This window comes from Saimiri boliviensis, chromosome 18, assembly GCF_048565385.1.
Source record: "Saimiri boliviensis isolate mSaiBol1 chromosome 18, mSaiBol1.pri, whole genome shotgun sequence".
In the NCBI taxonomy this organism is placed as follows: Eukaryota; Metazoa; Chordata; class Mammalia; order Primates; family Cebidae; genus Saimiri; species Saimiri boliviensis.
The window spans coordinates 19258537-19276535 of NC_133466.1; the positions used below are offsets into that span (position 1 = coordinate 19258537).

Here is a 17999-nt window from a genome sequence, read left to right on the forward strand (position 1 = left end):
ACACAAATACAAATACAAATACAAATATGTTTTAATATTTCAAAGAACAGAGCTAGTGCAGAAACTGAAATGAAAAGCCAAATTTCTGCTCTTTGTTTTTTAACACTCATGTTCATTCTGTAGTTAATAGAGAAACTCTGCTTTCTTTGCCTGTAAATAATATGTTTATCCAAACTGAAATGTCTTTGTTTCAATGGAAACAAAATTTGCTTTCTCTGACTTAAGCTCCTAGTATCTAGTGAGTGAAAATGAATTAAGAAGGCTAATGAAGCTGCTCACCTCAGTGAATGTTTACTAGTTTCTTCTCTACAAGATATAAAGCTTATTCTTTAACTAATGGGTAAATTAAAAATCAGATCTAAAAGCATTTCTTAAAAAAAGTTGCCTATTTAAATAAGCAATAAGAGATTGGGTAAAGAAAGTACCTCTTCGAACATTGGAATAACGGCAAGTTTGATATTTTAGATTTTCTTATAGGCACTTTAAAAATACACAATTCACTGCATCTCTCAGTATGCCACAGACTTTTGTTTCTCATCCTAAATTGTGATATTCTGTGCCCTTTCATGATATTTAAAATATAAGAAAATAATGTATAAGAACAGTTTATTGGATAGGAAAAACTCGTGTAGCATTTGTACATCTTTCGATGAAAAGATTTTTAAAAGATTTTTTACTGCATATGCTTTTACATGTAAGATCTGGGACTTTAATTTTATCTTTGTTTATATAAAGGGTAAGGAACATTTACTGAATTATAGATCATCTTTTTCCTATTGATTTGCAAGATCCCCCTGCTTTTGTCTAATCTACATGAGGTTGCTCTCTGATATGCATATATGTATGTATGTATTTAGAGACAAAGTCATGCTCTGTTACCCAGGCTGGAGTGCAGTGGCATGATCTTGGCTCACTATAACCTCCGCCTCCCAGGTTCAAATGATTCTCCTGCCTCGGCCTCTGGAGTAGCTGGGAATACAGACGTGCGCTACCATCTCCAGCTAATTTTTTTATTTTTAGTAGAGACTGGGGTTTCAGCATGTTTACCAGGCTGGTCTTGAACTCCTGACCTCAGGTGATCTGTCTGCCTTTGCCTCCCAAAGTGCTGGGATTACAGGTGTAAGCCACCGTGCCCAGCCTGATTCTTTATTTTGTACTGTCCTTGTTTGGGTTTGGTACAACTCCAGAGTAGGAATCAGATGGGTTTACATTTATCCTGAATTTAAAGAAGTTTCATAAAAATTTGGTTAAAGCCATTTGTAAATTGGTTTGTACTTTTTGACATAGAAGTTATTGGTTAGGTGGCGCCATGTTTTCAAATTGTCATTAAATTCAGGCTTAGTCTTCCATTGTGTCTTTTTGCTAAGATACATTCTTTTAACGACAATTAGACCATTTCCTCAATTTTCAAATTTTTAAAATAATATTGTATGTTTTCTGTACTCCCACTGTCAAACTCTCACCTTACTCTTTTTGCCTGAATCATTGTCTTTTAGATATATTCATTACTTCATGAAGTCATCAGAGCAGACACTGCTTCTCTCTGTCAGGGAACTTTTATCTGAATGAGGACATGGGAGCTTCAAGTTTCTGGTCATTTGTATTCAACTCTGAAGTGCATTATTCACTTACGTTCTTGCTTAGTTAGAATGTTTTTCTCTCCTTTTAATTAGTGAATACTTTTTCAGCATCGAACTTCACTAGCCACCTCCTTCTCTTCCTTAGTATTGTTTTGCATTTCAAACTATATTATTTTATTGTTATATGACAATTTTGATATAGTCATCTTCTTTTTTTTTTTTCATTTTCTTTCATTTCTTTCCCTTCGGTTTGTTTCTGTGCCAGATGCATTAGGCTGATACGCTTCATGATATTCTACAGCTTTGTCTCTGTTTTCATTAAGTTTTAAAATTATTATAATTGTACTTGAGCTCAGAGCAAATCTGAGACTCTGAACATTAAATAGTAGTTTGAGCCCCGATAGGGCTCAAAAGAATTACTATTGCAACAGAGCAGATGTACTCCTGGAAAATGCAGGATGAGTAGCCTGTGCTTTTCCACTAGTGGGTCTCTCAGTTTCCAAAACTCTTTCACCTTCTCTCATTGATTTTTTTTTCAAAATGGATCTCGAACGCAATGGAGAAGTAAAAATGACTCTTCCAACAGATTGTGTTCAGATGCCATAAAAGGCACAAATTGTTGCTGGATAGGATTTTTTTTGCAATGATTTGAAGGAAAAAAATATCTGCATGTGTGAGTTTCCTGGATCATACCTGCTGGTCTCCTGTTTATCGGTTTATTTTCAAGCCTTCCAGCTAACTGCACAATGTCTTCAGTACAGTTTTTAGTAGTGAGGAATTCATCCACAAGGAGTAGATAATTTATGGGAACTTATTGCCCTTACTTCTCCACCTCCATTTCTTTTTATTCCCTTCCTGTCTCAGATCCATTAGATATGAAAAGACTTTGGGTAAATCAGAAATCATTAATTCTTAAGGAGATGCTTAAGACTCATACTGTGGAGCTTGCAATGTATCTGTGTTATTTTTCATGACTGGGAAATATAGGGAAGACAAATAGATTAAAAGAAGTCTCAGATTCACTCAGCCTAAGTCAGTGATTCCACTTAAGGTATGTTAAGATCTGAGTAGCATGAAAATGAAGGGTTATGAAGCTACCTCTATTAAATAGAAAGTATAAAGGTTTTTTTTATTACTCTTTAGGCACAGATTATTAATGTTGTAATGTCACTAAAGAGTATTAAATGCAAATTTGCAAGGCTCTAAAGGGCTTTATTAGGATAAGCAACATTTTATTGAGTCAATTCAGTTGCTATTTTAATGAAAATCTAGAAAATAAATCTCAATGGAAGCCACCACAGATGTTGTATCCTGTATTCTGGGGACTAGGCAACTGAGCTGGGCAGAGTGGTGAGGGGGAAAAAAAACTGGAGGGAGAATAGAAGGGTTAGAAGAAGTGAGATTTTATGTCTTTAATCTGTATTTCAGAATGATTTACCCCTGAATTACTTATTGCAGTTGGCTAATAAACAATTCCCTGCTCTCTGAGGCTAAATTGAATTTTCTACCACTTATAAGTAAAAGTTGAATGGTATTGCCATTATTTTATAGGTTTAAAAAACCCACATTTTTAGTTTGAAAGTCAAATGAGAAAAGGATGAAGAGAAAAGGGAAGGAAGAAAGGAAAGATGGAGAGAACAGCTTTTTGGTTTTGGTGTAGTGCCTAACAAGGCTGGTAGATAAGGCAAGAACCCAAGGTTTTAGTCATGGGATCTACTATTTGTTAAGAATGTACTGGGGCAATCCACTTAACATTTTGGATTTCAGGTTTTTATCTTTAAAACAAGACTGAGATCACATTCTGTTGTGCAGCTCTGTCCTACCGTGAGAAATAAGCACCATTGGCTACTGTTTGCTAAATACACACAGTCCTTCTAGGTATTGGGACAACCAAAAACTTTACCACACATTTCAGAATGCTTTCTGGGCAACATTTTGGAAACTTAGGAAAATTTTGGAAACATTTTGGAAAATTTACTGGGCCCTAGTTGACTTCTAACATTTCTTTTAGCTTTATAAATACCACAATGCTAGTAGGTTATTTATAGAAAGCCATGTAATTTACTATCCGAATTAGAAAATTTTGGGGATCACAAGTCAGAGTTATCAACAACGACCCTGGGAAGCAGGAGTAAAATCTGGAAGTGTGATTAACCTGAACATATTGGTAATTGATTTTGATGAGTCTTTTTAAAAGCAGTTTTATTAAAATGATAGAAAAGAAAGATGTGAAAATCAAAAAAGTATTATGAACTGATGAGTCAAGTAACCACTACCTAGATCAAAAATTAAAATATTGATCAGGTGTGGTGGCTCATGTCTATAATCCTGGCATTTTGGAAGGCTAAGGGGGCAGACTCTTGAGCCTAGGAGTTCTAGACCAGCCTGGGCAATAAGGTGAGATGCTGTCTCTAAAAAAATAAAGTAAGATTAGCTGAGCATGCTGGCACATGCCTGTGGTCCTGGCTGCTCAGAGGATGGCTTGAGCTCCAGAGGTTGAGGCTGTAAATAGCAGTGATCCCACCACTGCACTTCAGCTTGGGCATCAGGGAGAGACCCTGTCTCTGAAGAAAAAAAGAAAGAAAAAATTAAAATATCAATATTACCCCCACACTCTCTCCTCATGAACCTTCTCAAATATTACTCCAGTCTCTCATTCTCCCCAAAGATAGCCACAATCCTGATTTTTACATCATTACTTCTTTTAGTTATTTTTCTTTTATTACAAAATTGATATTCATTTCTTATAAAAACAACTTATGTTTGAATTGCATAAAGTAAAAAATTGGGGTCTCCTCCCATCCCCAATTTTATTTTTTTTCTGCAGAAACTATACTTTAAAATCTCTTGGATTTTTCTCTATGCTTGTGCAAATAATGCAAACACCTTTTCTTCCAAAATTGAGATTATACATATATATTATTTGGCAATTTGCTATACTTACTATAGACATATTCTGGCTTCCACATACGTCAGGAATGGCAGCCATGAATATTATTAACAGATTCAAAGGTACTGCTGTTTTCTCCCAATCTGGGGGTGGGAGCGTATGAGTGCTGGATGAGAGATCCTTGAAAGAAGGAAAGTCGAAGGTAGGGTGAGTCCTGTTTTTTCTGTGGCATCTTGCTCTTCCCATAGAACTTTTCTTAAATCGCAGCAGAGATGTATGGGGACTTGTGGGCACTTATATTTCCTGACTGAGAGAGGGATCAGGGGAAGTGAAAAGCCTATAGGAATCAAACCTGCCTTCTAGCTTTGTCATTCACTGGGACCTTAGTTCTATGGCTTAAAATAAGGGTTATACTGCCTTTCTGAAACAAGAGGTTTTAAAGATAATTTTTATAATATATAATAGACCCATTAGTTGTACATGATCTTAATTTGACAACACCCAGAAATTTTGTGCTTTTCTTAACATCAACTAAGAGTATGGGATGGCATAGAAGTAGTGATGATTTTTCAATAAGTTGCTTAGGTTTTACATAAAGATTGATAAAATCAGAGGCTATGTGAAATATATTCCAGATATACTCAGAGTTATTAAGTCAGAGGTAAAAGAAAACTAAACTTTATCTTTATTTTGTTGTATTAAATCATGGCCCATGCATTTTAAAGGTTTGCTGGTTTGCTGAGGTGGTAAATGTGTTTTTATGGGTTTATTTAGAATGAAGTGGTTTCACATTGGGTCATTAACCCAAAAAGAGCTGTTGTAAGAGGATTGATAAGCCCAGAGGAACAATTATTATTTTCAGTGTGTTTGTCATGGCAGTGATATAAGCCCTAAAGATAGAACATGATTTTTGGTGCTGTTGAAGTAAATTCAAGAGTAATCAGATTACAGCTGATGTAATTTAGATATTTGGTGGTAGGGAATTTTCTGATACAAAATCTAATATATGTAGCTTCCAAAATGAAAAATCTCTCTCCAGGGATGACCTTCACTAAGGGAAACATTTCAGTGTGGTTATGCTGACAGCTTATAGGTTATAAACTTATTTTTTTGGAAGGTTTTGGCTTGAAGATGACTTTCGATTTTGAATCTGGTCTGAAATAAGAGTGAGGGTTTGGAAAAAGAAAGGGCTTTTTCTCAATACTTTACCACCTTTCTGTTTAAATTGACCTCCACATCACTTAACAATAGCTTCTGTCTTCAATTTGTTACTCATTTCATGCATGATAAGAATCATTATATGCACTTTGTAGTTTCTCACATGTATTGATAGAAAAGAGAACTAAAGCCTGGAAGAGTAACTTATGCAAAGTTAGTGACACAGTTAATGAGTCATAAGACCAGAACTGAATTCTAGATATGAGTCAAGGTTTGATGCTTTCAGCCTCTATGCTGTGATCCCTGTTTTGTGTCCCAAATACATACAAATGAGTCCTTCTCCAGAGCTTGCTGGTGAACTGTTTTGTGGCTTATCATTCTAGTGTTTCCACAGCACCAAACAGGGCTCTAAATATTTCTTAAATCCAATTTTTCAGAGCTACTGATTCCTCATCTCTCCTAGGGAAAGGATGTAGGTTCAGAATACAGCTGCTCAGGTTTCCAAACAGGAGAAAGTACTTAAGCTCTTGAATTATTTCAGAAGTCTTGAAATAATCACCCTTCAGATGGCACCGGGATGTAATCCCTTTCTTCCTCTTGATTTCCTTCCTCATTTCTGCAACCGAGAGGTAGAATCTCTGTGTTTATTAATACTGGAAAGTCTTTTGCAAACAGTCCATTTGGTTAACTTTTTGTGGAACTCCTAAAATTTGCCTAAAACTTAACCTATTGCAAAGTGGTTTGAGTATTTTCCTTCCCTTTTTGAGGGCATCTTGAAACAACTTACAATGATAGGTAGAAGTAGATAGAAGAACTAAACCTTATTAATGACTCATTACCTGACTGAATATAATGTATGTAGGTTTAAAGCATGTGCTAAGCTCTTGCTTTGAAAGCAAGAAATGGCTGGGCATGGTGGCTCATGCCTGTAATCCCAGCACTTTGGGAGGCCAAGATGAGCAGGTCATTTGAGGTCAGGAGTTCAAGACCAGCCTGGCCAATATGGTGAAACTCACCTCTACTAAAAATACAAAAGTCAGCAGGGAGTGGTGGCGTAGACCTGTAGTTCCAGCTAGTCAAGAGCCTGAGGCAGGAGAATCACTTGAATCCAGATGGTGGAGTTTGGAATGAGCCAAGATTGCACCACTGCACTCACTCCAGCCTGGACAACAGAGCAAGACTCTGACTCAAAAACAAACAAACAAACAAACAAACAAAAAACACTAAGTATTTTGTTGTTAGTTTATAAATTTTACACAGAGGAAATGGCCCTCTGTTTTAGTCCATGTTTTTCTCTAGCATCCAAGCAGTTCCTGTGGCATTAAACAATGTTTCCCTCAAAGTTGTTGGAAAATATTATTTTATGTTAGTTTATTAGAACTGTATGTTTTTCAGAACACTTATCTTCAATATTCAACATGTATAAAAATCTTCTGATAAATGCTACATTCAGCTTAGATAGCTATCTACTCCCCATGTGAAAAATAACATTTATTTGTTCAGCTTTTCCCATTGTCCACAGCAAGTACTTCAAACATGCTCTCTTTTGACATTTCAAGTCCTTCCACTTCCTGTCTGGTTCCCTTTGATCCCAGCCTCTCTCACATCACTGGGGAAATATCAGCCTGTGGAAGAGAAGCTCTTAGTCTCTTGGTGCCCAACCCATGAACTTACTTGCATCTACATGTAAATCAGATTTTCCCTTGGGCAGCATGGAGCAAATCCCACTGTGCTTTGGATTCCTCCATCTTTCTCTTAATCAGGTAAAAAATACTTAAACTCTCTCCTGCATATTTAACTTCTCTCTGTCCACTCATGCCTTCCTTCGTTTATAGATGTTCAAGTCTTTCTCATCTAAGACATGGAACAAAGGAGCCAACAAAACAAATATCAAATTAAGTTAATAAACCTGTGTTTGGATCTGGCAGACCCCTGTAACTTGTATTTGTATTATCATTCTTCAGCTCTGAGAAATCAGTCCTATGTTCCTACAAAGGCACAATCAACATGTTGCTAGATTTAGTGCTGTTAATGCTGCTTATGTGTCAGATAAAAAATGAGATGATTGCAGGTTGGGAGGCTGAGGCCAGCAGATTACCTGAGGTGAAGAGTTCGAAACCAGCCTGGCCAACATGATGAAACCTATCTCTACTAGAAATACAAAAATTAGCCAGGCATGATGGTGGGTGCCTATAGTCCCAGTTACTTGGGAGGCTGAGGCAGGAGAATAGCTTGAACCTGGGAAGTGGATTGAGCTGAGATAATGGCATTGCATTCTAGCCTGAGCAATAGATTGACACTCTGTCTCAAAAAAAAAAAAAATGAGATAATTGTAATAAATTTAAGGATTTTCCCCCTCCCCCGCATCATTCTGGTTCTGTTTCCTTAGAAATCTCCATTCTTCTATTTTCCATTCTAAATCAGCTTTCAAGTTTCTCCTGATGAAAGACAAACTGCAGCCAAATTAAATTTAAAGGAGTTTAATTGAGCAATGAATGAATCATGAATCAGGCAGTCCCCAAATCACAGCAGATTCACAGAGACTTCAGCACAGCCACGTGGTGGAAGAAGAATTTACAGGCAAAAAAAGGGAAATGATGTACAGAAATTGGAAGTGAGGTACAGAACAGCTGGATTGGTTACAGATTGATGTTTGCCTTATTTGAACACAGTTTGACCACTCAAGAGTGCATGAGTGATTGAAATACAGCCACTGGGATTGGCCAAGACTCAGCTATTGTTACAGGAACATACTCCTAAATTAGGTTTTTGATCTTATCTACCTATTAAGCTAGGTTGCAGTTCCTCCACAAGGACTCAAATATAGAAGTACAGAGTCCTTCTTAAGCCATATTTAGTTGGGGTTTCAACACTTCCTATGGACTATTTTAGAAATGTAGTGCTTTTAGTTGTCACAACATTTGAGGTGTTGAGCTATCAGCTTTATTAACAAGGCTGGGTCAGAGATATGAAACATCTTTCAAAACCGTGGTGGAGACTTGGTACAGTGAATAACTTGCCTGGGCTTCCTGTATAACTTTCAAATGTCCTTCCTGATATACAAATAAGTGACAGGGAGGGGGATGCTAAACTTAATTATAAATAAGCGACCTTTTTGTTTTAAATATAAGCAAAGCTTTTTTTGTTTGTTTGTTTGCTTGTGTCATTTTCATATGTCCTGAAATTTCCAGGATTAAAACAACTGTGGTACTTGAGGAAGAGTGTATATGGTATAATTAAGATGTTTACTCAAGAGTTTCTTACCATTTTGAAAAGTTGTGTCCCCAGAGGCAATGTTCCTTATGGAATCAAAATCATTTATAGACCAACCATGACTTACTAAGTCTGTAGCTTCTGTGTTCACCATTGTCCTATGTAGAGAATAAATATTATTCACTATTATTTTCATAGAAATGTACATTTGCATACTGAAGCATTATAAAGCACCTCTTTGTTTTTTCTTCTCTATAGTTATGGTATTATTTTTTTCATTTATGTGACTAGGTAAGTTTTATTATCTATGTGTTTCATTTGCGGATGGTAAGTGAACATAACCAAAATTGATAATAATTAGGCTTTCAGTTAGGGCCAGTTTTGTCTTCTCATGATTATTTAAACTCTGAAAATGTCCAGTCACTATTTATTCATTAAGGGTTTGAGCATATTAGTATCCTCAGGGCAGACCTTTCTGCTGGGGTCTGGGTCTTTTATTTATCTGCCTCATGGCCATAGACACTTAGATGTCTGTCAAGCCCTTCGAAGTTGACTAATACCTGGGCAGAACAGATTCATTATACCACAAATGAGCTCCTATTCCCCTATTCCAACCTTAGCGGGCAAGAGTTATGGGCTCTTGTGCCAACATCCAATTAAATGATACTTCCTTATCCTCACTCACCACCCTGGGCCAGCTTATCAGCACCTCTCACTTCGATAGATGTCTCCTGACTTGTCACCTAATCTCCTGTCTTACTCCTTTCTTTTATATTTTCTACCCTGCTGAGATAAAAATTTGATTATATTACTAACCAGTTTATAATCCTTCACAGGTTTCAAAATATCCTGCTTTAAGGTTCAAATTGCTGTATATGGTTCATAAGGCCATGTATAATCTGGCCCCTGTTTACTCTGCCATCTTCATCTCCAGTTATTAACCTTCTCACACTCTATGCTCTAAGTTGGTTAGAGTCCTTTCAGTTTCTTAATATGATATTTTCTTCTTGCCCCTTGCTATTCTCCTATATGAAATATACTAGCCTGACTGAATGCTAAGCTCACCCTTACTCATTCTTTGGGTATCAGTTTAATCCATACTTTCTCTAAAGTGGCTTTCCTTACCCCTTGAGTTGCTTATGATCTCCCTTGACAACTTACACTTTTCTATTTTCATGCTTCATTACTTACATAATTATCTGCTGTTGCCATTCAGTTAACCAGCTCTAAAGAAACTTTCCGTTTCTTTTAAAATGAGTTGTACCTCCAAATGTTATCAGAGTAGGTACTCTAAAAATGTTTCAGCAATAATAAATACATAACAAATAATAAAGCATTTAAAAATACTTTAATATCTATGATCCATAACCAAAGTGAGTTTAATCAAGCAATAGTTATATACAATGTGAGATGTGTTTTACATTTTTTATTTCATTAAAACATTCTGCTCATGACCAACTAATAGGCTGCCACCTGTAGTTTCAAAAACACTGTTATGACTGCTCTGTTGATGTGAAAATCATTTCTAAATTGATGATACTTTTAGTAATTGCATTCATTAGGAGATGGTCACATATTTTTTGACTTTTCTTCTCTAAATATTAAAATCATAGTGGAACTCTGTGATGTATATAGCCTAAAGATAGTTGAACTTTTCTAAATTATAGACATAGTAACTTAAAAAATCTTGTGCAATGTACATGGGGTGTGTGTTTCATGTGTAATTTACATTTGTGTTATAAATATTGGGGCACTGAAATTCAGTTACCCTAACCATCATGGTAAACTCACAATTTTGGAACAGAACTGAAAAGCCATCTAATGCTTTATGTGATCCCCTTTCTGAAGGTCTATACAATTCTTTATAATATTTGATGTGTTCCTTGGAAAGAATGACTGTTAGAAAGTTCTTTTTTTCCGTCAAATGTAATTCATAAATTTGGCCATTTTAATGAGGCACATACAGTGTGCTGGGCACTGTGTGTGGCCCTGGTGATGAGTTGGGGGAAATGTGGTCATGGCTCCACTACCACAGAGCCTTAGAAAGTTATCCCTTCCTATTGCTTCATTCCCATTGCTTCCTTTACCTTCTTTTTAATCGGAAACTTGGTTCTTCCCCAGCCTTTAAATAATGGATGCTTGTTATCATATGACCTCCTCTTGATAAGAGTAGGAGGTGGAATCAGTAGTCTTTTTCTTGCTCTTCACGTGTCTTCCAAGTGATTCCATGTCCATGTTCTCCCAAATTCACCTGTGCTATAGTCTGCCATTTGGTGATACAAGGTTTTTATGCCATTGTTTCTGCTCATTCTGCCCTCTCTTGAACCTCACTGTTTCTTTCATTCATCATAGCCTTTGACATCTGAAATGATGTCTTTTGAATCCATGTCTCCCATCCAGGTCATGGTGATGCAAGAGGTGGGCTCCCATGGCCTTGGGCAGCTCCACCTTTGTGTCATAGCAAGAGTCTCCTTTATTCCAGTTCCCAAGAAGTGTCTCATCTCCATCTGAGATCACCTCATCCTGGATTTCATTGCCCATATCATTAGCAGCATTTTGATAAAAGCCATTCAAAAAGTCTCTTGGAAGTTCCAAACTTTCCTACATTTTCTGTCTTCTTTTGAGCCCTCCAAACTGTTCTAACATCTGCCTGTTACCCAGCTCCAAAGTCACTTCCACATTTTCATGTATCTTTATAGCAGTGCCTCACTGCTTTGGCAGCAATTTACTGTATTAGTTTGTTTTCATGCTGCTGATAAAGACATACCCAAGACTGGGTAGTTTATAAAGAAAAGGAAAGTTTAATGGACTCACAGTTCCATGTGGCTGGGGAGGTCTCATAATCATGGCAGAAGGCTAAAGGCAAAAGGCAGGTCTTTCATCACAGCAGGGAAGAGAGAAAATGAGAACCAAGCAAAAGGGGAAGACTCTTATAAAACGATCAGATCTCATAAGACTTATTCACCACCCTGAGAACAGTATGGGTGAAACTGCCTCCATGATTTAATTATCTCCCACTGGGAAGATACATGGGAATTGTGGGAGCTACAAATCAAGATGAGATTTGGGTAGGGACACAGCTCAAGAATATTAATAATGCTAAAAAACTTGATATAGAAGGAACATACCTCAACATAATAAAAGCCATATATGACAGACCCACATCTAATATCATAATAAATGGGGAAAAACTTAAATTCTTTTCTCTTATATCTGGAACATCTGAGAATGCCCACTTTCACCACTGCTATGCAAGATAGTACTGGCAGTCCTAGCTAAAGCAATCAGATGAGAGGATGAAATATAGGGCATCCAAACTGGAAAGAAAGATGTCAAATTATCCCATTTTGCAGATGACATGATCTTGTACAAAAGATTTTTGGTTTTATAAAAAACCTAAACACACCATCAAAAAACTGTTAGAATTGATAAATCTGGTAAAATTGTAAAATACAAAGTCAACATACAAAAATCAGTAGTATTTCTATATGCCAACAGTGAACAATCTGATAAAGAAATCTAAAAAGTAATCCCATTTACAATAGCTGCAAATAAAATTAAATACCTAGGAATAAACTTAAAGAAATGAAAGATCTCTACAATAAAACTATAAAACATTGATGGAAGAAATTGAAGGAGACACAAAGGATGGAATGATATTTTATGCTGATGAATTGCAAAAAAAAAAAAAATTGTTAAAATGTCCATACGACCCAAAGCAATCTACAGATTCAATGCAATCTCTATCAAGAAGCCAATAACATTCTCCACAGAAAGAGAAAAAAAATCCTAAAATTTATATGTAACCACCAGAGATCCCAAATAGATAAAGCTATTCTCAGCAAAAAGAACAAAACTGGAAGAAACACATTACCTGACTTCAAATTATACTACAGAACTGTAGTAATCAAAACATAAAAGCGTAAAAGCAGACACATAGACTAATGAAATAGAGAACCCAGAAATATATCCACATACCTTCAGTGAACTCATTTTTGACAAAGGTATTGAGAATATACACTGGGAAAAGACAGTCTTTTCAATAAATGGTTCTGGGAAAACTGGATAGCCATATGCAGAAAAATGAAACTCGACCCTTATCTCTTGCCATATACAAAAGTCAAATGAAGATGGATTAAGTGTAAGACCTCTAACTATGAAACTACTGTAAGCATGGATAACCCACAAGCATGGATAACCAAAGCAAAACAGACAAATGGGATTTCAGTTATAAGCTTCTGCACAGCAAAAGATACAATCAACAAGGTGAAGAGACCACCACCCACAGAACAAAAGAAAATATTTGCAAATTACCCATCTGACAAGGATCAATAACCAAAATATATAAGGAACTCACACAAATCTATGGGAAAATAATCTAATAATCTGATTTAAAAATTGTCAAAAGATCTGTATAGACATTTCTTAAAAGAAAACATACAAATGACAAGCAGGCATATGAAAAGGTGCACAATAGGAATGATCACCAGAAAAATACAAATCGAAATGACAATGAGATATCATCTTGCTCCATTTTAAATGGCTTTTATCCAAGGTGGCAAGGATGTGAAGAAAAAGGAATACTTGCACACAGTTGATGGGACTGAATATCAGTACAACCACTATGGAGAACAGTTTGGAGTTTAAGTCTTTTTAGTCAAAAAACTAAAAATAGAGCTACCATCTAGTATACCAATCCTACTGCTGGGTATATGCTCAAAAGAAAGGAAATCAGTATATTGAAGAGAGATTTGCACTTCTATGTTTGTTGCAGCACTGCTCACAATAGCCAAGATTTTGAAGACACAACAGATGTCCATTAACAGATGAATGGAAAAAGAAAATGTAATATTATATACACAATAGAGTACTCTTCAGCCATAAAAAGAATCAGATTCTGTTATTTGCAACAACATGGATGGACCTGGACGTCATTATATTAAGTGAAATAAGCCAAACAGAAAAGGACAATTATCCTATTATCATGTATTTGTGGGAGCTAAAAAATAAAACATTGAACTCATGGAGATGGAGAGTAAAAGAATGGTTACTAGAGGCTGAGAAGGGCAGCAGGGTAGGGGGAAGTAGAGGTTAATGGGTACAGAAAGTAGTTAGAATGAGTAAGTCCTAGTATTTGATAGCACAAGGTGACAGATGTCAATAATAATTCAATTACACACTTAAAAACAACAGAGTATAATTGGATCATAACACAAAAGATAAATGCTGGATACTCCATTATACATGATGTAATTATTGCACATTGCATGCCTGTACCAAAGTATTTCATGTATTCCATAAATATGTACACCTACTACATAACCACAAAAATAAAATAATTTAGGCTGGGCGTGGTGGCTCATGCCTGTAATCCTAGCACTTTGGGAGGCTGAGGCTGGTGCTTTGCCATTCCTCAAGAAGATATAAAATGCATATAACTATATGTGTAACTGCATCAAACAACTGTAGCTAGACATTAGAACTTTAGTGAAAAAAAAAGAGAGGAAAAACAGAAAAAAGTAAATATTTTCTAATATTTCCTGAAATGTAAATTTGTTCTTATATAGGCAAGAAAAAAGCAATATACTCTAAGATATTTATGTCCCCTTAAAGTAACATTTGGCCACAGCATCACATTCATCCCAATCCCGCCAGATGAGCTGGGACTATATGTGGCTCACTCAGGCTGTTTATGACCACATGTCAGTCCTGGAAGGACCTTTACTATTGTGGCCTTTGTCGAGGCTGTTAGGAGACAGGAAGGCATTACAGGTACTGTTTCAGAATGCAGGAAGTTAACAGAGACTTACCATTATGAAATTAGTGAAAGTACAACCTTTGAATTCCTCTTGACATTTATATGAAGTTCCTTTACAGTACTGAGACTGTCTATATCTATAAATTTTTATGGGCAGCTGTAACTTGCCATTCAAATATTTAAAATATATGAACCATGCATCTCTATTGCTTTCAGTTATTTATCTTTCCTTAGACTATAACTGCAGGGTATACAGGCAAAAGCTAACACAGTACAGTAGGTGGTAATGAACCACTTAAAATAGTAAATTTGGGGGATACTATGCAAGAACTCCTGCAACTGAATATTTAGCAATAAGTTCAACCATAAAATTCCAGGCAAATAGGCTGAATGTCCTAGGGAAATTAATATCTTCATTATAGCATTTTTGTTGCCTGTAGTATGTATAGAAAGGCAATTTTAAAGCATTCTCCTAAAGCCAAAGTTTATTATATTATTGGTGTGAACTTTTATAATTATATTTGCCTGGGATTCTTACTCTTTTTTTGGTGATTTTAAATGAACATTATGGTGCTATAAAAACTTGTAACAGCTTAGACAATTGCAGTAACTTCAAAGAAAATCACACGCAGTAGTAAATTTTACCCAATAGAAAAATTGTCTTCTAATACTTAATTGTACACAAAGCACAGATCAGGTAGAAAAAAGTATGAATTACTTCAGCTATTTGTTTTAACAGGACGAAAAAAAAAATAACTTCACTGTATAGGTCTTCTGTCTGTCAGAATGGCAAAAAAGCCACTGCCTGGCTTCTATAAAAGATCATTACTCTCTCCATAAATGTCACAATTTTCATTCAAAACCCCTTTTAGCTGTCAGTTTTTAAGCCAGAAAATAATAAGTTATCTCATACCATAGTCAAAACAAATTCCCTACTTAGGTGACACTGATTGGAGAAAGCCACCAAGAAACGGTTATGGTGGATTGCTTTATTCCCAGTGCTTGTATCATTGTGGTGCAAAACACCTGGAGAGTGTTACAGAATAAAGAATTAGTAACATTTGCTTTATAGCCACATTTAAGATAAAATGATAACAAGACTACTGCAGCAACAACAAAAGCTACCATTGTTGTTAATGCTACCACTCTGACATAGTACACACCTTCTCCTGTGATAAGCTCAACAAAGTAACTGGAAATATGATCAGCCCTAAACTTAATCCAGATGTTGGCCTATCAGTACGTGTGTGTTGCAAAGTCACCTTACTTTATTAGCATTAGTTTCCTTAAACAGAAAGACACAGTAATACCTGCCTTTCTCACTATATAAAATTATTTTGGAGATAAAATTAAAACAAAAAAAGGAATACTGGGCTAGTCAATGCAGAATTAAAGACAAGTAGAGGAAATTCAAATGTGAGTTCAAAGAAGAACAGAGGAGAGATGGCTCCCAACATCAGCAACCCAAGCTGTCCATTCCAGGTCTTCAACATTATCCTCAAACTTGGCTGTGTGCCTTTCCTTTCTAATTTTAAAAAGAAAGACAGCATGTAATATACTTTACAGACACCCATGATTCATGACAATCAATTTTAATGATTGATCATGTTTGCTTTAGAATAATTCTATGAAAAATAAAACATTATAGATAACATTTCAACTTTTCTTTATTCCTCCTCCAGTCAAATTTTCCTCTTTCCTTTCCCAGAAGCAAAACTTTTTGGAAGTTGATTTTCATCATCATGTTCTAGTTTCTTATATTCAAAGAAATTTTAAGGTATAAATGTATACGTATATGTTATACATATATATATCCATGAACAATAGCATGTTTTCATTTCTATAAATGCCCTTAAGCAAAAAATAAATGTTTTGCTCAATATTGTAATATGGATATCCACCTATGCTGATGCATATGGATTTGTTTTTCACATTTAAACTTTATATTATTTCACCAGATAAATATACTGCATTTTATTTATCCATTTCTGTGTTGCTGGACATTTAGATTATTTTTTAACAATATTATGATACAATTATGCACCAACTCTTAACAGTTTTTTAGGCTTCATACCTAGAAGTGAAATTGCTGAATAAGCTTTGGGCATTTTCAAGTTTCAAGGACGTAAAATTGCTCTAGAAAGGAGCTATACCAATATGCCTATCTACCCATAGCAAGTGCATTGTATCTTAAATTCCATATTGTCTGGTGGTATTCTGACACCACTTTTCTTTCAGGTGATCTTTAAGGGATCCAGCTTCAGAGGGATGTGGAAGAAAGAACCAGGTAAGATTTCCAGTATTTTAGTTTTTCAGATTCTGTTCTTGGTGGAGAATTAATGTGGGATTCAGGTAGACAAGGGCTAGCCAGAGAGCTGGGCTCATATAGGGAAGTCAGGACCGATTTCTGTAGTTCTGTTCTTAGAGGATTACTCAGGAGACAGGAGACAGGACACAGACAGTGGGTACAGGTGAAGAATTAGTTCCCACTCACTAATAGGGAGAAACAGCCTTTGCTTGCCAACCTGGATCTTCTTGGTTCTGGTTGAGGTAATTTGTATCTGAAGTGAGTCCATTTTTATAACCGTGTGTTGCCCAGGAATATGACACACAAGGGCACATGTAGCCAAATGGGAGATTCTGTTTTCACAGTTATACTCTTGCTCTTTGATTTCTGGGGAATTCCTGGTTTGTGAGAGACAAATATTAACCTTCACACCAATACACTTGGAATAATTCGTTATGAACTCATTGAAGAATAAACAGCAACAACGATGTTTAAAAACACCCTGCTTACTATCTTTTCTAAAATGAATGAAACCTCTAGTTCAGTTAATTTAGGACATGCTGAGATTTACAAAATATTCGTACCATTGTAGATACTTTTCTGTTTGCCTGGGATGAACATACTTTCCTGTTCCATTGTGTTGTATGAAAATCCTTTTTTAATACACTCCAATTCATGTCCACACTGTGTGCAATACAACCACAAATAATCCTTTTTATACTTTACCACTTGAACCACTATGTGGGGATTTTGCACTTATATGTGTATCTCCTTCATAACATTGCAAAAGGGGCAGGATGGAGGAGTAGGTAAGAGTGGAGACTGCGCTGGTCTGCTTGGAAATTCTGGCTCTACCACTTAGCATCTATCTGTATAATCTGGGCAAGATCCTTTAACTTTGTGTAACTCACTTTTCTCATCTATAAAATGTGTACAATAATTCACCTGTTACTTAGCCTTATTGTGAAGATTAATTATGTTAATATTAAGTTACCTGTGAAAGCATTTGGAAGAGTTCCTAGAACACTGACAGAGCCCAATACTGTTAGCTAGTCCTATGTTTATGTTCTTGAGGGCAAGGACGGTCTTCACTATGGATCCAGAGGACCTTGT

General features: G+C 36.0%; 1 long non-coding RNA gene across 2 annotated transcripts in view; it reads left to right on the top strand.

Annotated features, from left to right (window-relative positions):
* The window catches only part of LOC141582056 (uncharacterized), a 237752-nt gene that overhangs the window by 162125 nt on the left and 57628 nt on the right, over positions 1 to 17999 (top strand). For both annotated transcript variants that reach the window (XR_012514900.1, XR_012514901.1), the window contains exon 2: positions 16838 to 16886. This is a non-coding gene — a long non-coding RNA (uncharacterized LOC141582056). The remainder of the gene's footprint in view (positions 1 to 16837; positions 16887 to 17999) is intronic.